The sequence below is a fragment of the Megalobrama amblycephala genome, linkage group LG11, assembly GCF_018812025.1.
Source record: "Megalobrama amblycephala isolate DHTTF-2021 linkage group LG11, ASM1881202v1, whole genome shotgun sequence".
NCBI lineage: Eukaryota > Metazoa > Chordata > Actinopteri > Cypriniformes > Xenocyprididae > Megalobrama > Megalobrama amblycephala.
The window spans coordinates 34,514,299-34,536,896 of record NC_063054.1 but is presented as its reverse complement, the minus strand read 5'-3'; the positions used below and the strand labels follow the sequence as shown (position 1 = coordinate 34,536,896).

At 36.1% G+C, this 22,598-nt stretch overlaps 1 protein-coding gene across 2 annotated transcripts in view; it reads left to right on the top strand.

Annotated features, from left to right (window-relative positions):
* Window positions 1-22,598, top strand: part of LOC125278449 (kelch-like protein 29) — a 318,939-nt gene that overhangs the window by 5,853 nt on the left and 290,488 nt on the right. Inside the window, exons 1-2 of one of the 2 annotated variants that reach the window (XM_048207642.1) lie at window positions 17,121-17,222; window positions 22,181-22,249. The gene's annotated coding sequence lies outside the window, so the exon portion shown is untranslated. Of the gene's footprint in view, window positions 1-17,120; window positions 17,223-22,180; window positions 22,250-22,598 lie in introns of those variants that run through there. The other variant, XM_048207641.1, reaches the window with a different exon arrangement.

Below are 22,598 nucleotides of genomic sequence, written 5' to 3'. Positions count from 1 at the left end.
ACACACATAGACACGTGAATGAGTTCTGCCACGGTAGAAAAAGTTTAGACTTTCCTTTCTTGTACTAAATAATATTGCAACCTTTTTGTGGCTTTTAGAGTTGCTTTTAAAAAAAGGTCTGAGGTGACACGTGCCCCCTTAAGTGCTTAAGTGAAATTGAGCACAAAAAAATCAGAACCAATTGATTCAGACAGTTACAACTAGAAAAGTCTAGCTTGATACCATTGATGCCATGTGTGAACCTTGGCACTGTGGGTGAATGGAGAGCCGCAGGAGCGTGTAAATATGCAGCAGGACTCTTGGCACTCTGAGGCCATATATAGACTGAACCCATGAGGATGCGCTGGCAGCCCTAACCGGGCTAAAACCAACAGATGAGATGGAAACCAAACTCTAACTGCTGACAAGACAAATGCAATACCTCAGCTGGGCTGCACAGAGAGGTCAAATTAGCGAGAGACCACGTTAGACCGCCTCATAATTTGTGGACTTAAGCCAGTTGGGAATCCATGGCCGAGTGAATGTCAGAGTCTGCGATTGGAATTAGTATGCGGAATATTCAGCTCAGAGCCAAAGCAAATGGAGTAATATACTTGCTAATGTAGAGGGCAAAGGGCCTTGAGCGAACCGCACAGTTTCTGAGCTCTTAAGAGGCCGTACGAGCCATTAGAGACTGTTGTCCGCTATCCATACCCTGTGCAAGCTGTCCCCTTCAGCCCCCGCCGCTCTGAGCGCACCACGCTGTAGCTTTTCAGAGCTTTTCTCTCTCCATCTGTTTTGAAACTGGATTTTGCCTGAAAACTCAGCGTGGTCGTGTTGCATTGGTGATTTTAAAGTGCTTTTAACAGCGGCAGATCCCCGATGAACTCTGAAATCAAATTTTACATTCATAGACATTAGCGACTGCGTGAAACAGCATTTGCATTTTAATTTAAAAGTGGCAATGCATTTAACGTCTGTGATGTGACATTTTTGAAGGAAAGTCATATTTAATGGGAAATAATGTTGCGTGGGAATTCATCGTATCCTTTGGGATTTGATACAAGTTGTGTTTGCTTAGTAACGGTTGCTATTGCTCATAAGTGTTAGGGATTTGAACAAACTAACTCTTAAGTATAAAGCTTGATCTACGGACATGAATAATGCCTCAAATCGTGTAGTTTGTTGAGAAGAGATGTGCTGTAACTTTTGTAGGCAATCTGAATAGCTATTTTTGCATAAAAAATCCCATAGACTTACATCAGAGGGACCTGACCCATTCAATTTTGAAGAAAGATTATGAAAACTGTTGCACTTTAAATTTAATTTTGTAAAATATGTATTTTGCCTCTTCTGTTTTCTTGTTTTTTTTTCTTTTCTTTTAGAAAGTAATTTCTAAAAGTAATTAATTACTTATTTAATTACTTCTTTAATAGTAATTAATTAGTTAAATTTACTTAATCTGTTGTGATTTTTTTTTTCATTAAGTAAATTAAATTAAAGTGAGTAAATAAAAAAAGTATATATATATATATATATATATATATATATATATATATATATATATATATATATATAATATTTTTTATATTATACAGTATGTACACTACCCTCCAAAAGTTTGGAAACACCCCTGGCAAAGTGTGGTTTTGTACGATATCAACATAAATCCTTGTCATTTTTTGGTGCAAATACATTACAGTAACTTGACATTATCATTGAAGACCAGCAATAATAATTTTAATTTTGATTACATAATTATGGAAATATATAGCCTACATGTCAAAGTCAGACATGCCCCTTTGCCAGCTGTGATGCCTGGTTAAACTTGGCCCAGGTTTGTAAAAGATTTTTGGGTCAGCACACCTTAATAGCTTCAACAATTGATTGCCAATTAAGTTTAGAATACAATTAACTAATTAGAACCCAGTTTAGGTCAGATAGCTGCTAATGGTGGATATTTTGAGGAATCGAAAATGTACGTTTTTTTCTATGTATAAACTGATTATATAATAAAATATGTTTTTGTAGTTTGTGTTGTCCCTTATCAGCCCTATTCATGCCAATATTGACCAAAAACCCCACTTTTTTAGAGCGTTTCCAAACTTTTGGAGGGCAGTGAATATATATATATATATATATATATATATATATATACAAAATTGTGTGTGTATATATATATATATATAATATTTTTTATTTGATACAGTATATATATATACACAAAATATAATATTGTTTATTATTCATTTATTATTGCTCATATTAATAAAAATAATTTTAATTTTATTTTATTATCAGACTGATCAATAATTACTGTATTAATTATTATATGCATTATATATATATGTGTGTGTGTATATATAGCTATCTATATGTCTGTGTGTGTGTGTGTGTGTATATATATATATATATATATATATATATATATATATATATATATATATATATATATAAATTTGAATTTATTATTGAATTTTTATTATTAATTATACTTTTTAATATACTTATATATTATTAAACTGATAAATAGTTACTCTAATAATTATATATATATTATATGGTTTTTTTTTAGTTAGTTAGTTGGGTAGTATATATTTTGTCATGCTAAAAAATCATTTTTTGACTGTTTTTTTTTTTTTACTGTTTCTTTTTTTACCGTTTCTTTAGATTAGGATGCACTATGAACCATAACCAACAGACACTTATTAAGGATATTACTGAGGTCCTTTTTTTTCATATTGAGTTTTTGTCCTAAAAATGCGAGCTCATTCCCTAGATTGAGACCCATGACTTCATGGCAAAATCAGAACTGTGTTTGCTTAAAAATAGACTCACTAGAGTGAATTAAAACAGTTGTACATTGGCTTAATGACTAGTGAATGTAGTGCTTATCAGAGCCTGTAATCTCCAGACGTAACACGGAGCCCCTCCCAGCAGCACTGATACCCAGCAGGGTGTAGGTTAAGCGGGCCACTCTGAAATCCCTCTCTCACATCCGACAGCTTTGTGTTTCATCAGATCTTCAACACGCTCCCTGTCCTCGCCATATTATTAGACTTATCAACATTACATCTTCTGTTTTCATTCCATCACGTACCTATTATCGAGTATAATTTCTTCTCTCTAAATGTTTCAGATGGAAACAAACTGTCAGACATCGCTGGGAAGTATGCGGTACTCTGGGACAGTGCGTGCTGGGGCATTATGTAATAATTTATTTGCTGGGTAAATAATTGAATCTGCCTTCAAGGATAGCGGCTATATCTAGGGCATTAGAGAGAGTTCAGGTGTAAAACTGCGCAGATGATTTATGATTTTCCTAGATACACTTGGCCTCTGCGGACCATTCTGCCTTAGCTGTAAAACTAGCCACTAAATACTGCCCCTCTGGGGTCATCATGGACATTAACATATGGTTTAATATGAACCAGTTTAGCTTCCACCGTTAACTAAAGCTCTCTAAACCTGCTGTCCCGTTGTGGTTATAAATGATGTAATTATAAAGCTGAGTGAACTGGACTTGCCTTAAAGGGACTTGCCATGTGGCTGTCAGTGTGTGACTATTTTTAGAATGAAAGTTGTACAAACCCGATTCCAAAAAAGTTGGGACACTGTACAAATTGTGAATAAAAACAGAATGCAATGATGTGGAAGTTTCAAATTTCAATATTTTATTCAGAATACAACATAGATGACATATCAAATGTTTAAACTGAGAAAATGTATCATTTTAAGGGAAAAATAAGTTGATTTTAAATTTCATGGCATCAACACATCTCAAAAAAGTTGGGACAAGGCCATGTTTACCACTGTGTGGCATCCCCTCTTCTTTTTATAACAGTCTGTAAATGTCTGGGGACTGAGGAGACAAGTTGCTCAAGTTTAGGAATAGGAATGTTTTCCCATTCTTGTCTAATACAGGCTTCTAGTTGCTCAACTGTCTTAGGTCTTCTTTGTCGCATCTTCCTCTTTATGATGCGCAAAATGTTTTTTATGGGTGAAAGATCTGGATTGCAGGCTGGCCATTACAGTACCCAGATCCTTCTTCTACGCAGCCATGATGTTGTAATTGATGCAGTATGTGGTCTGGCATTGTCATGTTGGAAAAGGTCTTCCCTGAAAGAGACGACATCTGGATGGGAGCATATGTTGTTCTAGAACTTGGATATATCTTTCAGCATTGATGGTGCCTTTCCAGATGTGTAAGCTGCCCATGCCACACACACTCATGCAACCCCATACCATCAGAGATGCAGGCTTCTGAACTGAGCGCTGATAACAACTTGGGTTGTCCTTGTCCTCTTTAGTCCGGTGACATTGCGTCAAAGTTTTCCAAAAAGAACTTCAAATTTTGATTTGTCTGACCACAGAACATTTTTCCACTTTGCCACAGTCCATTTTAAATGAGCCTTGGACCAGAGAAAACACCTGCGCTTCTGGATCAGTTTAGATACGGCTTCTTTTTTGACCTATAGAGTTTTAGCCAGCAACGGCGAATGGCACGGTGGATTGTGTTCACCGACAATGTTTTCTGGAAGTATTCCTGAGCCCATGATGTGATTTCCATTACAGTAACATTCCTGTATGTGATGCAGTGCCGTCTAAGGGCCCGAAGATCACGGGCATCCAGTATGGTTTTCCGGCCTTGACCCTTACGCACGGAGATTGTTCCAGATTCTCTGAATCTTTGGATGATATTATGCACTGTAGATGATGATAACTTCAAACTCTTTGCAGTTTTTCTCTGAGAAACTCCTGTCTGATATTGCTCCACCGCAGCATTGGGGGAATTGGTGATCCTCTGCCCATCTTGACTTCTGAGAGACATTGCCACTCTGAGAGGATCTTTTTATACCCAGTCATGTTGCCAATTGACCTAATAAGTTGCAAATTGGTCCTCCAGCTGTCCAGCTACCTGTCCCAACTTTTTTGGAATGTGTAGCTCTCATGAAATCCAAAATGAGCCAATATTTGGCATGACATTTCAAAATGTCTCACTTTCAACATTTGATATGTTATCTATATTCTATTGTGAATAAAATATAAGTTTATGAGATTTGTAAATTATTGCATTCCTTTTTTATTCACAATTTGTACAGTGTCCCAACCTTTTTGGAATCGGGTTTGTATAAAAGCTATATAAATAGCTATATAATTGTAAATAGGCAAGTTTTTCATTATTCACCATAATGGACATAATTTTGTTTCTCTCTGTGGCTTGAAGAGACACTTTCAGTAGTTCAAAGGGGTTAGTTCAACCAGATATGAAAATGTTGTCCTCATTTACTCACTCTGATGTTGATCCAAAACTGTATATTTTCTTTGTTCTTTGGCACACAAAATGATTTGTTTTGTAAAATGTCCAAGTGACTCTTTACTATGCAAATGTGGAAATTGATTCACACTGTTGCTCTTCAAAAAAGCCATTCTTCTGATGTCAACATGATAACTTTATGTGAGGGTAAAATCCACCGTAGCACTCAAATCTTGTGTAAAGTGATCATATGGCTTCAGAAAGCTTTGAATGTACTGCACAATTCTTGTGGATTATTCCATGACTTTATGGACTTATTGGATACTTTTTATGGTGTTTTTTTTTTTGTCATTTTCTGTGACACTTTTTTACAAAAAAAATTCTGTTTTGCTATATTTTTGATCAAATAAATGCAGTCTTTGTGAGTTTAAGAGACTTTTGAACAGTAGTGTACAGTATGTAGGGCTGTCGCGATAACCGCAATATCGTAATACCGCGCTATTGATGAGCCAACCGCAGAGGACTGCAAAAACTGCAGCAACCGCAATATTTGCATGTTATTTTTTGAAAGATTATGTCCTTCTCGTTTTACACTTCATGCATGTGTACTAAATATTAAATAAGTTAATAATGATAGCATAATGTGTACCTTGGTGATTTGTACAGAGGCTCCATAGATTTGCACTAAACAAGCCTAAACAGACAGTGAATGTGAGAGAGATCGACTGAGCGCGTGCAATTACCTGTCCTTCAGGCCGAGACATATATATATTCGTGAAAAAAGGCCGTGTCCAAGGATAGCGAAATCTTTGCCTTAGCATCGATTACTAGTCAGCTGAACCTTATAAAGTGGTGCTTAAAGTTAAAATGATTTGAAAAAAGCTTGTTTCTTTACATCTCTCTTTGAATGAATCAGCATTTTTTTGAACATGTAGTTGAATGAACGGTTTAAAGACTCAAAGACAGTCCCTTGTCGCCACCTTGTGGCGCAACAATGTAACTGTACTGACTGACAGCCCGTCTAGAACGCGCAGAGATGAGTAGTTCTGCTTATACTCGTGAAATATCAGCAGAAAGTTGGTTTATGTTCTGTAATGTAGACCCTTATTTTGACATTCTCTTCCTAACTTCCTGTTTCGAATATGACCTCGTTACACAGATTATATATATATATATAATATATATATAATATTTGGCGGTAATACCACATATCGGGCTATTGAGCCACTCAAAAATACCACAGGGGAAATTCCTTAACCGCGACAACCCTTAACAGTATGATAGCTTTTTGTGAGATTTAAGTAATTATTTACTGAAAATCCGCCATCTTAAACCTTAGATAGTGACTTTGAATATACTGCACAACTCTTGCGGACTATTCCATAAGTTTATAGACTTTTTGTGGATAATTTTATAGTGCTTTTTTTGTCCATTTTGTAGTTTGAAAGCCCCAGTCTCCATTCATTCATACTGTATGAAAAAAGAACAGCTTGGACATTCTGTGAAACATCTTACTTTGTGTTCTATGGAAGAAAGAAAGTCACATGGTGAGTAAAATATAGCAGAATTTTCATTTTTGGTTGAAGAATCCCTTTAGATACATTGCAAATGTTGTTTCATGTTGTCCTACATAAAAACCAATCTATCAGTTTCTGCATGGTTTTTTGTATAATCATCGGGGTGCACCAAGGGAAATGATTACAGGAATGAGGGTTTCTGACTCAATCATACAGCTATAGACGTGTCATTAAAGACCCTTCATCGCTTTCATCAAAAGCAATCAGAGCACCTCAGAAGGGATGTAATCGTATTCATGTCTCTGATATCCATTTATCCAGTGATGGAATTATTTGCTTCAGGCGGTTTCTTTCTTCCGAAAGTTTAGTTGGAGTGCAGCGGTTTGTTTTAGGGGCAGAGACGAGTCAAACGTTTACATTGCGCCATGTTCACACTGATGCTGGAGGTCGCTATGAGGTGTTCCTATTCCCTGTTACCTCGAATAACATGAACTTTTGTCTGGGTGTAACTGGACTCTTAGAAAACAAGGTTCAGTGGGGTTCTATAAAGAACCCTAGTGTATTTGTCTCTATTTTAAAGGAGAAATGTCCTAAATGATCGCATAATACTTTAATATTTAATGGTTATTTCAATTTTTTCTAGTTTTTACAAGCTGTTTAAATCATAAAATATAATCAAAATAAAAAATAATTAAAACAATGAATTAAATTTAGAGATGCAGCGATACTAATTTCAGCCGATACCATGATTATTCAGATTATCTGCCGATACCATTATACAGTAGTCAACATTTGAAGTGGATCAAAACCTTTCATCAAGGTGTCCTAAAACTTTCTTCTCAGGACAACTTGATGAACTTTTTTGATCAAATGTTGACTACTGTAGTTTTATTTTTCTTAAGAAAAAAAATCTCTCCCAAATAATGCTGCAAACTATACAGGGAACCCTTTAATTTGGTACACTATAATATTAGAGGTTAAAGTTAACAATAGAGCTATATAATAATAAAGTCAAATAAATATATAATATATAATGTAATATAATATAATTTACAGTCAAAAAAAACCTGAAACTCAGTTGCACATAAGGTAGTTTTCATAAGCACTTGTCTTAATGGCTATTCAATTATACATATAATTAACAGTAAATAAGCTTTTTATAGCTAACTAACGAAATGTGAACATCGGCTAACCTTTCTGAGGTAAATGCAATGTTAAGTGATATTGTTCACAACCTGTCTTTCCGTGGTTGAAACACAGATTGAGTGATAACCTGAGACATGATTCGGATTTCGGTAAGTTGTACTGTATCTTTCAACATACCTTCTGATATTCATACATGTTTTTCGAGATATATAATTTGTATTAAAGTGGAAGATAAGACTCGCGTTCCGTGCTAAAGCTTGACCTGAGGCGCTACAGCCAAAGCCACTGGAAGGCAAGCCCGCAACCTTTAGCCAAAAAAGCGTAACGGCTAATGCTAACGCTCCGGCTCTGGCGGTACGCAGGGAAGGATGGCTTTGAATGGCGGGCGCCGACGTCACTGCCATTACACTTGTGCTACAAATAATGTTAGGTGGTGTAGGGAAAAACAGCGGACCTGGCAACTCTGGTTTGAACTACGGGTGATTCATAGGGTCAAATAGAGCTTGCTTTTTATGTAGCCATTTTGCGTTATTGTCGCGTTAACTTGCTCTGATTCAACACGAGAGATTTTCTTTACAAAAAGGTGCAGAAAAACGTGTCAGACTGCAGCTCATACCATATGAGTTGCAGTCTGACACGTTTTTCTGCACCCTTTTGATTGACAGGATATAATCGACCCAAAAAATTAGCTGTTTTTACACAATACCGATACCTATTATTGGCTGATGCATCGGTGCATCTCTAATTAAAACTAGCGCCTGACAGAACCCTTTAAGCTTCTGAACCTTTTCTCCTAAGAGTGCAGATGGTATCATGACTGCTGGGCTCTTGCTAACTAGCTCATAGTGCTGCTGAACTGCTGCTTTAGATTGCAGATAGTACATTTGTTCCTGTTTACAACTAGTATTTATGACCCTTTTCACAATTGAATAATTTGATCATGGTACTTTGCTCTGATTTCCTTTTGTACCAAGCGGATTATGCAGCACGCTATTAACGTTGATGATAAATTTGGAAGTGTCACAGACAATTTGTGCCTCCCAAATGTAGTTCAGTAAAAATTAGTAGCGCAGTTGGAGAGAAGCACAATTGGAGAAAGTGTGATGATTTGGGAAGGGACCTCATTTTGGGGGTGGAACTGCCACTGTCATGCTGTATTTGAATAATACGGTTTAGGAAATTACATGTTGCAGCCTTCATTTAGAAGAAATGCAGCTGGCAGGGAGCACAATTATGAAGAAAAATTGAACAAATGTCCACTGTTATTAGTTGCTTTGAGATTGTGTGCAGTAGAAATTTGTACTTCCGCTGCGCTGTTGAAACCTCAGCTGAATTCGGGCAGCATGTTGTCTCTAACATGCATGATGTGAAAGTAGTATAATTTTCTCTCCTGTGTGATGCCATTGCCAAGGTTCAAAGGAAAGAGAAATTCAGAACCTAGACACAGGAAAAGCCTTTATCAAAAGATTGTTGATAATTATACAAAGCAAAATATAATCAGTTGCCACAAAAAGTGTTTGGATTTATGCTTCAAATTAAAATACGAGAATCTCTTTGCATTAGGTATCAAACAAAATAATGACATTTATTAAAGGTCAGCTGCACAAGCACACTTTTCAAGCATAATATTAAAAAGGTTTTAAATTATAAAATGGTACTTTTATCTATGGTACCGTAATGGTACCAATTTGTCATTTTAAAACCTTTTATTTAATAATTTTTTTATATTTTCTTTGATAAGTGTGCTTGTTTAAAATGCAGATTGAGAAGTGACACTTTGTCTTTGTTAGGGCTGCACGATATTGAAGAAAAACGCGATATGCGGTATCTTAATTAGATATGCGATATGATAATGCGTGTAAAGTGTGTAAAATCAATTTAAAGTTGCAGTCTGTAAGTTTTACCTCTTTGTTGCCATCTCTGTTTGAAACCTGCAAGTGCAGTTATTTGCATAATTATCAGCTGCGTCTCATTTCGAAGGCTGCGTCCTCTGGAGGTCACATTTGAAGGCTGCATACGTCATTGAGGCGGTCTCATTTACGAAAAAATAACCGTTGGATTGCAAAGTAAGAAAGAAAATACAGAATTTAACACCTCACAAGGAATAGCCATCGATTTTATTATTGTTACTTTTCTTAAATAAGACATCCCTGATGACGTACGCAGCCTTCAAATGCAACCTCCGAAGGACGCAGCCTCCGAAATGAGACGCAGCTCTTATCTTTACGTGGGTTGTGCGTCGGCACGGCTTCTCAGCGCGGATGAATCTAATGTTTTGAGGAGAATGTGTGGTTGGTCACCTCACCGGTGGATACTGTACTTCGGAATCACAGATTGTAGTCTTGGAAGTATTCCAAAATAAGAATTTTCACCGGAAAATGTCATCTGAACAAGTAACAAATCTGCCACTTTTATTCTGACCAACAGTAAATTACAATAAATCGCGCTACCAATGGTGATTAAATCTAACGATTGCTTAGCTCATATCACATCAAACTGTCCAAATTATTATTATTGTTATACTTTCTTCTTAAATTGTTAATGTTATGCTCAAATTTCCCGTGGAAACCTACCAGTACCACTCAAATTAGAAAACATTATTACAAGCTTACTGTTGTGTATCGGGCTAAGGTAAGGAGATAGTTTTGAACACTGGCTGGTTATGTACTTGCTCAAAAATTGATTTTGGATCATTTTTAACCAAAAAAGTTATAGACTGCAGCTTCAATTTAAATTATATTTAAATATATTTAAAAATTGAAAATGATATTACAAATATATATATATATTTCAAATTCTTTCTGGGAAAACAAAGCATCACTACAACTTCTGAAAGTGAACAACAGTGTTTTAGCATGAAGTAATGTCACAAATCTGACAATGTCATTTCAAATTTAATGTAAACAAGAAAAAATCACTCAGACAGCCGTTGTGATATGCATCTCGCAATATGTACGTTTTCGATATTTCAATAAATCTTGCAGCCCTAGTGTTTGTGAAACATTACTGGAACTTTTTATCGTTATAGTGTGTTGATCTGCACAAAAATCACCAAAACACCAGCTTATTATATTATATTATATTATATTATATTATATTATATTATATTATATTATATTATATTATATTATATTATATTATATTATATTATATTATATTATATTATATTATATTATTTTATATTATAAATATGTAAATTGGGGTCAAGATTTTTTTTTTTTAAAGAAGTCTCTTACCAAGGCCATGTTTATGTGATTATAAATACAGTAAGAAGTAATATTGTGAAATAATATTATCATTTAAAATACCTATTTTCTATTTTGATATATTTTATAATGCAATTTATTCCTGTGATGCAAAGCTGAATTTTCAGCATCATTACTCCAGTCTTCAGTGTCACATGATCCTTCAGAAATCATTCTAATATGCTGATTTGCTGCTCAAGAAACATTTCTTCTTCTTCTTCTTCTTCTTCTTCTTCTTCTTCTTCTTCTTCTTATTATTATCTTTGCTGAGAACACATGTACAGCTTAATATTTTTGTGGAAATATATACATACTAAATGGGCAACAGTATGTATATACTTGAGGGTTTAATTTCAAACCCACTGGCATTAACAGGGAGTCGGTCCTTCCTAACAGCTTCCACTCCCTCTGGGAAAACTTTCCAACGGAACATGACTGCTGGGATTTGCTCGTATTCAGACACAAGAGCATCAGGCATTGATGTCGGGCGATGAGGTCTGGCTCACAGTCAGTGTTCCCATTCATCCCAAATGTGTTCAGTGGGGTTTGGGTCTGGGCTTTGTGCGGGTAAGTCAAGTCTACCCCCCCAACAGAGTCAATAAACTATTTCTGTACGGACCTTGCACTGTGCTCAGGGGACATAAATGGACCTTCTCCAAATGGTTACCACAGAATGTCATTGTATGCCGTAGCATTAAGATTTGGCTTTACTGTAATTAATCGGCTTAACAAAACCTGTTAATTAGAAGTGGGTGTCTGGATACTCTTGGCTATGAAGTGTATCTAGGGACAGTTGGGTAATATTTTGTCATTTTATTGAGTCCAAACAAATCTAGTGTTTTAAAAAGTCTCCTAATTTAGTTTTGCCCTTAAGGTGTTTATTGAATATTTCAAATAAATTACTTACTATGCTAATCTTGAACTGTGATAGTAGTGCATGAAGTCTTTTTTGTTTAATTGCACTTCATGGATCCATTGGCTTTCTACCAAAGTCTTATGTCTTGAAAAATGGAACATCATGACGGTTCAGATGAGATTGTGTGTACACACTTGGCTGGTTTGGTTAGATGTGCTCTGATGCGATTGCTCTGTTAAGCCGTGTTTCCACCGCAGGAACTAGGGACTTTGGGGTGGTACTCTGTGTGTTTTAACTGCTGGGACCAGGGTATACATGAAATTCTGGGTAAAAATTTCCCCCCAGAAAGTCCCTGCTCATGAGGAAGTACTTTTTTCAAAGTTCTGGAACTTTTGGGGGTGGGACTCGGGTGCTGCAACATTGGTTGAGTTCATGCTGCATTTTGATTGGTTGACTCCACGCACCATTTTATTTCAACCACCATTTTTAAAAGTCTGTTGCGGTATGTAAGAGTAAGAGTTTGCTCTTCGAATCAACAATGGAGTTAAAAAATATGACAATGGACTGCAATGAGTTTCAGGCTTTATTAAAGGGTTAGTTCACCCAAAAAATGAAAATTCTGTCATTAATTACTCACCCTCATGTCGTTCCAGACCCGTAAGACCTTCGTTCATCTTCGGAACACAAATTAAGATATTTTTGATGAAATCTGAGAGCTGTTTATGTCAGAACAGCAACTCATTATTGTCCAACTCCTGCATCAGCATCACACGCATGCGTCGTGCTGCTCACGTGAACAGCGTTGACCAATTATGAGCCGGCATTTGGACATAAACACTGTGTTCACTGCGGAGGAGACTGACTGACTGAGAAGAAATTGTTGAATAAAGTTATTTTTGTTTCGTTTATGTGCACAAAAAGTATTCTCATCACTTCATAAAATTTAAGGTTGAACCACTGCAGTCACATGGACTATTAAGTCTTTAGTACCTTTCTGGGCCTTGACAGTGGTGGTTAAATTGCTGTCTATGGAGGAGTCAGAGAGCTCAAGGATTTTATCAAAAATACCTTAATTTGTGTGCTGAATTTGAAGGAAGATCTTATGCATACAGGTAGGGCCCTATAAAATCCGTTTTATTTTTTTCCAAATTCCGTTTTATTTTTTCCCAAATTCAGTTTTTTCCGTTTTTATTTTTCTGGATTCCGTTTTTTTCCGTTTTATTTTTTTTTTTACCCCATTTTAATGGTTAAATTAAATTTTAGTAATCAAAAAGCATGTCTAATTTATTGAAATAATGAATATTGTCCAATTTACCAACAATTTAATAAAAGTTTAACAAAAAATTACATTTTTTTTTGGGCCCTACTTTTTATTCTTTCCCCTCAAATTTTATTTTTACCAAATTCTGTTTACTGGATTCCATTTTAATGGTTTAATTCCATTTTAATAATCAAAAAGCATGTCTAATTAATTGAATTCTTAAAAATAACAATATTAATTAAATAAAAAAAATTATTTTTATGATTTTTTTTTTCTTCAGAAGTTCTGCTGTGTATTTAAATTTTTCTGGCAATCAAATGAACGCATACCATTTAATTGATCTTTTAATCATGAAATTAAACTTTTTTGTCAAACAATGTGCTGCACAACAGAGCTTTACTGTTAAAATTAAAACATGGAAGAAACACTGAGATTGTTTAAAATATATTTTAATAATTTATTATTAAATTAATTTATCTAAATTCTACTGTACAACAGTAATATGTTTCTGTCAAGTTAAATCAAACTTTTGCCTAGAGCTTTGAGTTTCTCTGTGTTTATGACGGTAGTTTTCTCAAACGAAGCGGCACACGGGCATGCAGGATTCATGTTTAAATAGTCTTTTTGCGGTTTAATATTCAGTCGCTAGTCTATATCGCAATTTAATTTACGTGTACTGACCTGCTTTTAATTCATTCATCAAAAATTTGACAAATTCCGTGACATTCCACATTATATAGTAAATTCCGTTTTTATGACTGGATTCCGCAATTCCGTCCGTGATTCCGTGATCGCGGAAATTATAGGGACCTAGACAGGAACAGGTCTGGAGGAAAAAGTTCCTGGGACAGATTGCTCCAGGTAATTTCGGTGGAAACGTGTTGTGTTTGTGGGAGAGTTTCAAACGAAGTCTGGTGCGGTTCGACTGAAATATGTACGCAACATGGACCAAAGACATCAAAATGAACCAAAAACAGGATGTGATGTCACGAGATTCGACCCTAATAAGGACAGAATGCTCGAACATACCTATGTTTTTCATCATAGGAGCTTCGTTGCGGCTCACAGTTACACGGTACATCAGAAAGCAGATCTTCGTTTGTGTGAAACAGAGGAATTCCTGGTGCTGTTTTGACTCCTTTACACATTTTAAAAGCTCTTCATGAGTTCTCAGCTGATAAAAATACCATCATATGTACACACATACAATGAGAGCATTTAGACCAGCACACAGCTTTGTTTTGGATGTTCGGTAAGTTCCTTCGCAAAATATACGTCATAATAGCCATTTTTGTTTTGTATCTTTAGGTTTGGTCTTAAAGGATTAGTTCACTTTAAAATGAAAATTACCCCATGATTTACTCACCCTCAAGCCATCCTAGGTGTATATGACTATCTTCTTTCAGACAAATACAATCGGAGTTATATTAATAAAAGCGCAAAATACGCGACATATAACATAGGATGTAGCGTAATACCAGTAGTATGTCGCGTAAGTTACGCTTTAGGCATAAGTAGGACCCGTTTGGCCGGAAACTAGTTATTTTACTTTATAATGTGTTAAATATGGATATTTTTCTTCCTCAAATGCATTGCTTCGTTTCAGAAAGCCTTTATTAACCCCCAAGAGCTGTGTGGAGTATGTTTATGATGGATGGATGCACTTTTGAGCTTCAAACAGGTGGTTTCTGTTCACTGCCATTATAAAGCTTGGGAGCATCAGGGTGTTGGGAGCAACTCCGATTGTGTTCATCGGAAAGAAGAAAGTCATATACACCTATAGGATGGCTTGAGTGTGAGTAAATCATTTTAAAGTGAACTAATCCTTTAAGCGGAAGCCGTTAGGAAGGACCAACTCCCTGTTAATGACAATGCTGAGAATGCTAAGCGATCCAGGACTAAATGTATTATTTTCTTTTTCCGGCCTGGACCAAAAGAACCAAGAGAAATTACAAGTGTGAACACACCCTTAGATTCAGTGTAACGTAATGCTTGTGGATTACCAGTCAGTTTTAAACGAACCCCTGCAAGCCCTTTTTCCACATGATGTTGAGGCGAAACAGGCTAACTCTTGTTATTAACGGTTTGCCTCTATCTCATGGCCTGTAATTGGTCTCTGGTGATTGCCAAGTCTTTTGGATTAAGAAATGTCATTAAAATTGATGTATTAGGCCTGCGAGCCGCTTTCTCTGTCAGATAGCTTTTTTTAATCAATTGATAATTACAAAGATGATTTATGGCTTGACTTCGTGTTGACAGGTGAACAATAATTGGGACATGGAGATTTCAAAGCAGCATCTGTTACGGCTTAGAAAAAGATTTTTCACCCTTAGGTGTCCTACTCAATTTCAGACAGGTTTCGGGGGTGCAGACTAATGGTTTAGGAGGTTCGCTGCTAACTCAAGGATTGCAGGTACAATCCAAGCAGACCAAGAGAGTCACTAAGATACCAAGTTCATGATCCAGCTCGATCATGACTGTGTCCTGAGGAAACGCTTAACCCGAGACTGCTCCTGAGGGACTGTGCTTGCAATTAATACACTGTAAATTACTTTGTAGGAAATGTGTGTGCGGAATTGTAACACCAACCAAAGGCCTCATGAATTGGCTTTACGAGCGCAGTTCTGCTAGTAAGATGTAGGGAGATGTAGGCTTCAGGTTTTAAGAAGTCAGAACTCTTGTAAGTTGTTTAAAATATTAATAAATAATACTAAAATAACACAATATATAAATAATACTGAAATAATGGCAGTGTTATTTTAGTATTATTTATATATTATTTATTAATATTTTAAATTAGCTTTTTTATATTGTCAGTTTTTATTTGTGGCAGTGTAATTAGTATTATTTAGATACTGTTTGTTATTATTTTGTATTAGATTTTATTTTTATATTTTCAGTTTTAATTTTTTTCAGTTTAAGGTTTAGTAATTTTATGTGCTTTGTCATTTTTTTTGCCAACATTTTTTAATTTTTGTTTATTATTTTTTTTAAGTTTAAGCTTTTCAAGTTAAATTTTTTTTTTAATTATTTTACTTCAGCTTTATTTCAATTAACGAAAAATAATTTAAAAAAATATTTTAGTTAATTAAAACACTGGCATGTGGCAAATATTTTTCTTAAATTAATGATTTATTTAATGATCTGGGTTTACGATTTACATTGTGAAATATAATTTGCAAATTTATTGTTTTTTTAATACATTTCAGAAAATATTCTTTATTTACAAAAAATTTTTTTTGAATTATTTGAATCAAATTATTTTATTGGAGCGCAAGATCAGTCATCAGTATTTTCTTGTAAGAGAAAGACTTTGTATTGTGTATACAAATAATTTGACCAACGTTTAGGCATATTTGACCTCAAAGCTAATAAATAAATACTAAAGCTACATTTCATGCATTGCTGAATTTAGCATAAACACTACTTCATTCTGAAATAAATGTTACATTTATGCCTTACATTTGAAGTCTGAGCACTCACTAACACATTTGGCTCTGTGTACATACCAATAAATTAATTTCATTTCTGCTCTGCAGAGGATGGTTTGAATATCTATTTTTTATACTCCTGTTCTGGCAGTATTCATAATTGAAGATAATCTACCATGCATTTTCTTTATTAATTTAATTCCCCAGGGCCTTGACATAAAATGTCTGTTTCCTTGACAAAGTGCAAATGAACGCTGGAAGCGAGAGAGAAAAAGCAGAATTGCACAAGTAGGAGCCAATGGGGACCTAAATGATCTTGAATGATTTAATGGAAGTACATTCCTCACTCCATGACAAAGCAAACATTCTTCTGTGTCTTTATTGTCTGTAAATACAGGGGGACGGCGTTCGAGCCGGAGACGAAGGGGTCAGGAAATGTGCGAGATGCGCGTATAGAAGCGGAGACGAGGGAATCATTCTGTCCAGATGCAATTTGATGAGATCCTCTTCTGTGTCTCTAAAAGCATTAGGTTAGACAGTGATTGCATTCGGAATCCTATTAAGTTTATATAATCTGGAAAAGAAAGGATTATTACTCCCTATCAGTGTTTTGTTCCTTTTCCTTTTGTGTGCCTGTAAAAGCTCGAAATTCACTTGATTTTCACTTGATTTACTGTGTCATGACTTCATCTCGATGGCTTTGTCATTTGATTGCACCATGTGACTCTCAAATGGAGGTTGAGAAGCGAAGGATATTTATATGCCAGAGAAAAATTTGACGTGTCTACTCCATTAGAAGAGGCCTGGTTATCATTGCCTGGAAAGTCCTAGAGTCCTAAAAGTGCTTTTGTTGATATAGGCCATGTATCATTCATTACACAAGGATCACGTTTTTTACAAAGTCTTAGAGGCCGGAAATACTGTATACTTTATGCTAGAATGCAAACTCAAATGTTTGGCAGATATGTTGCAAATGCTTGAAGGGTTAGTTCACCCAAAAATGAAATTTCTGTCATTAATTACTCACCCTCATGTCGTTCCAAACCCATAAGACCTTCGTTCATCTTCAGAACACAAATTATTAAGATAGCTATTTTTGATGAAATCCGATGGCTCAGTGAGGCCTCCATTGACAGCAAGATAATTAACACTTTCAAATGCCCAGAAAGCTACTAAAGACATATTTCAAACAGTTCATGTGACTACAGTGGTTCAACCTTAATGTTATGAAGCGATGAGAATACTTTTTGTGTGCCAAAAAAAATAAAATAAGGACTTTATTCAACAATATCTAGTGATGGACGATTTCAAAACACTGCTTCATGAAGCTTCGAAGCTTTACGAATCTTTTGTTTCGAATCAGTGGTTCAGAGTGTATCAAACTGCCAAAGTCACGCCCTCCAGTGGTGAACCATTGAAATTTTGAAACACTTATGATGTAACAAAGCCTTGTTAACTGAAGTCACGTGACATTGGCAGTTTGATATACGCTCCGAACCACTGATTCGAAAGCTCAAGTGTTGATTAATTATGTAGTGTTGCTGGCAATGCAGGCCTCACTGAGCCTTCGGATTTCATCAAAAATATCTTAATTTGTGTTCCAAAGATGAACGAAGGTCTTACGGCTCTGGAACGACATGAGGGTGAGTAATTAATGACAGAATTTTCATTTTTGGGTGAACTAACCCTTTTAAGTCCCCCTATTGAGCTTTTTCGGATATTACTTTTCATGTACGTTACTTTCTTGACCCGCCCTCAAACACTGTACTTGTAGCTGAGGCCTGGAAGAGTTAGGTGTGTTTGTCAACATGTCAAGAAGATGCTGTTTTCTGCTATGCCAAAGCAAATCCACTTTGCTGCATTTCAAAAGGATGAGGACTCTGACTCGAATTTATACGGTAAAACTGACACCTTCGTTGCTGTTCGTATCACGGTGTATCAATTCCTGAGGAAACCGCTGGAGCTGAGATTCAGGGTGCGTTCACACTTGTAGTTCGGTTCGTTTGGTTCATTTGGTCCGGACCAAAGAAGAAAAAAAAACATTTAGTCCTGGTCCGATTAGCGTTCAGATTGGCAATTTTATCACCGAACCAAAAGATACCGAACCTTAAGGCATAGGGTTACATTTACAACCTGATTGGTCGGATTTTATGACGTATTGCCTATTTTCAGACGGAACTTACCGAACATCCAAAACAATGCTGTTTTCTGAGGTAAATGCGCTCGTTGTGTGTGTGTAGTGGTGCGTAGCCTGCATGTAATGGTATTTTGGCCAGTTGGAAACTTGTGAAGAGCTTATAAAATGTGAAAAGTAGTCAAAACAGCGGCGGGAATCCAGCCGTCATACACACAAATGATCTGCTGCGTGGAGACGCGCGTCTGATGTCATGGGCAAACTCGCGTCTATGACTAGAAAAACCGACATACGTGAGGATTCTTTCCATTTTAGGGTCTCGTCTTCCTGTTTTTGGTTCGTTTACATGTCTTTGGTCCGTGTTGCGTTCATATATAACCGCACCAGAGTACGTTTGGAAGCGGACCGAGACCCATCTTTTCAGCGGTCTCGGTCCGCTTGTTTGGTGCGCACCAGGGTTCGGATGGCAGCATTCACATATTATGTTCAAATGAACCGCACTAACCGAGCAATCGCACCAGGTTTAATCAAACCAAACATGACTAGTGTGAAAGCACCCTCAGATATGGTAATGGACATTTGTTTACGACACACGCTTTAGGCTGTAGACCAATCACAAAAGAATGGGCCATCTGACCAATCAGAGCAGAGTAGGCTCTCGGAAAGGAGGGGTTTAGAGAGACTGAATGCTTTATTGAACTGTTTCAGACACAGTGAGAAAAGAGCTGATGAAGCAACATATATTATGGGACAGGGGTGATTCTAGGGTCAGAGCTTTAGGGGTGCTGAGCACCTAATGAGCCCCACTGCCACCACCCACCCTCTTTTCACACAAAAACAAAAAATATGTCTATTGAAAAATAACTTTATCATTTTAACATTGATTCAACTAACTCCAAAATCCAGATGTTTTTTCTTTTTTTTTAGCCTAGTTATTAATTGAATAACGAGACACAAATTCAATCGTGTTTGGTCCCATTTATTTTTGATCACAGTGCATACACACAAAACTTTTAGTCCGAAAGTGCGCACATTTGGAGAAATGCACGTTTACCTCAGATTTCATTAGATAGAATAAGCCGGGCCGCACGCCGGGTTTTAATTACCGAGATCAGAAAATGTAGTATGCTAGGGGGGTTCGGGTGCATGCTCCCCCGAGAAAATTTAGATTTCCCTGGTGTACATATGTGCATTTTAAGACGTTTTAAGGCCAACAAATTGGATAACAATAGGTTTAAAACCATGTCAACAAATACATGCCTGCACAGTTTTGAGGCAGCTTTAACCGCATGTGTGGTAATTTCATGACTTAACTTACAACAGAACAACGACGGTCATTGCTCGCAGTTTCTTTTGCGCTTTATTTAAGCTATAATAAAGTAATTATGCAGCGCGCGCCGGCGCATTTGCGCATGCAATTCTTGAGTGCGCGCCACGAGCACAGTATAACGGCTGATTGGACAGTCGTGTTCATTTTTCTGAGTTTTACCGACATAGCCTGACATCATCTCATCTGACCGCGGTTCACTGTTGTTCAACTGAAGCTCCCTCGTCGTCACCTGCACCTTTTCCGCGCTCGTTTGACTTGCGGCTGGCGCTGAGGCGAGGTCGGAATGCGCGTCTGAAAAGTGTCCCGTTTGTTGTGGTCGTAAAGAGACAGTTCTATATAAACGCAGCGTTTTACTTGGCGATGTTTTAAAAAAAGATTTATATTTTTGGTATTTTATATGCTCTGTTGGTGGTTTGAGGAGTAGCATCACCCAGGGGGGATATTTTTTTTATACTGACTCCAGTAGGCTACTCACCGATATGGTTTCGGAATCGGAACAACTCTAGGTAAAAGGAAAGAAGTGTGATACACAGCTTTGGAGCAACTTAGTTGATTCACAACACTACATAACGGGTTCTCACTCTGCGTGTTTCGCGCTGGATGACGGTCGTGCTGAGCGGTGCAGGTACAGAGGAGAACTTAGTAGAAGAAGAGAAGAGGATGACATCATTTGCTAAGGGGAATGTTTTCATTTTCATCCTTAACACATACTGTACAAACTACAGAGTATGTTTTGGACATTATTTAACCTTGTAAAAGACGAACAAAAATTTTAGAATAACATTTCTTACTCCAAGTTTTAGGGGTGCTGAGCTCCTTTTTAGGGGTGCTGAAGCACCCCTAAAAAGGGGCTAGCCTCGCCCATGTTATGGGAAAATTGTGTTTTGTTTTGTTTTTTACCTTGTATGAAATGGATAATCTTTCTCATCATTTTTACTCATCCTGCCTAAACATCTTGGGATGTTTTCCCTACTGTCAGCTTTAGCTTTAGCTCACTGGAGGTTTTAAAGCACTATTCTTTGTAATAAGCTGCTTCGGAATGAACTGTTGTGAAAAGTGCAAGACATATAAGATTAAATTGAATTGAACTGAAAACCCCTTTGCCAGAGAATCCCTTTGTGCTGCCTATCATGACATATTTGAGTCTCATGAAGGTTTATAAACTGTTCAGGTAAAAGAGCCAACCAACCAAATGTTACTATGCCATTTTTTTGTACAGTTTACACTTAAATCCAGAAGGTTTTGTTTCAGCAGTATACAGTACAAGACAATCTATTGGTCGATAAATAAGCAAATTACACTGATCAAAACATCAGTAAAGATGTTGTCCTGTGCAAATTTTGAAAGACCCAGTCAAAATCAGAGTTTTGTAGCTGCACTGCTGTTCAATAGTTTGAGCATGGTAAGATTTTTTTTTTTTTTTTTTTTTAAAAGAAGTCTCTTATGCTCACCAAGGCTGCATGTATTTGATTAAAAATATAGTAAAACAGTATTATTGTGAAATATTATTATTAAAATGTAATTTCTATTTTACTAAAATGCAATTTATTCCTGTGATTGCAAAGCTGAATTTTTAGCAGCCATTACTGTAGTCTTCAGTGTCAGGTGATGAACAGAACGTTCAATAGAATGTTAGAAAGTAACATTAGAAAGTTTGTACTGTCACTTTTGATCAGTTTAATGTGTTTGTGATGATTTTATATATATATATATATATATATATATATATATATATATAAAACATACTCATTTAACTTATGAACCATAGTGAATATGATAGTGTACTCCTAAGACAAACAAAAAAGGACTAGCCCACCCACCCATATTATTACCTGTTTCAATAGTTTGTACAACTGCCTAAGATAAGATTGTGGTTTTGAATATTTAGTTTAGAGTTTTTCGATTATTGTTTTTGATGAACACACTGTCTAAGAGCAGTTACAGTGGGTACTTATTGCTGCAGTCTTCAATACTCTCTCTCTCTGTCTGTCTGTTTACTGATCCTGTTCTCTTTGTCTTTGCAGGCACACCTGAGTATACTCCAAAGATCTCATTAGTCTGTGATGAGCATCATCATCCAGCTCAGACCCAAGGTACCGCAATATCTCAAAAGATCCTATTTTATATCTTTATACCCTTGTGCCTGTCAAAAAGATACATCAGTTAGCTCATTTATTGCAGACTGTGTACAGCTGTGGTGTGTTTTTGTTCCCTTTTGTATTAATAGAACTTGTCTGGACCATTTGGTTGTTTTTTTTTATTTTTTCTACTTGCATTGGAATAAGAGCATTTTAGGGTATAAGAAAGTGTGGATGATCACACGTCTTGTTAAGTGTATGTGGCAAATATTTTTATTTTTTAATTATTTATTTATTTAATTATTGGAACTGTTCATTTACATTAATTATAATTTGTGCATTTAATTTTTTTAATTTATATAAA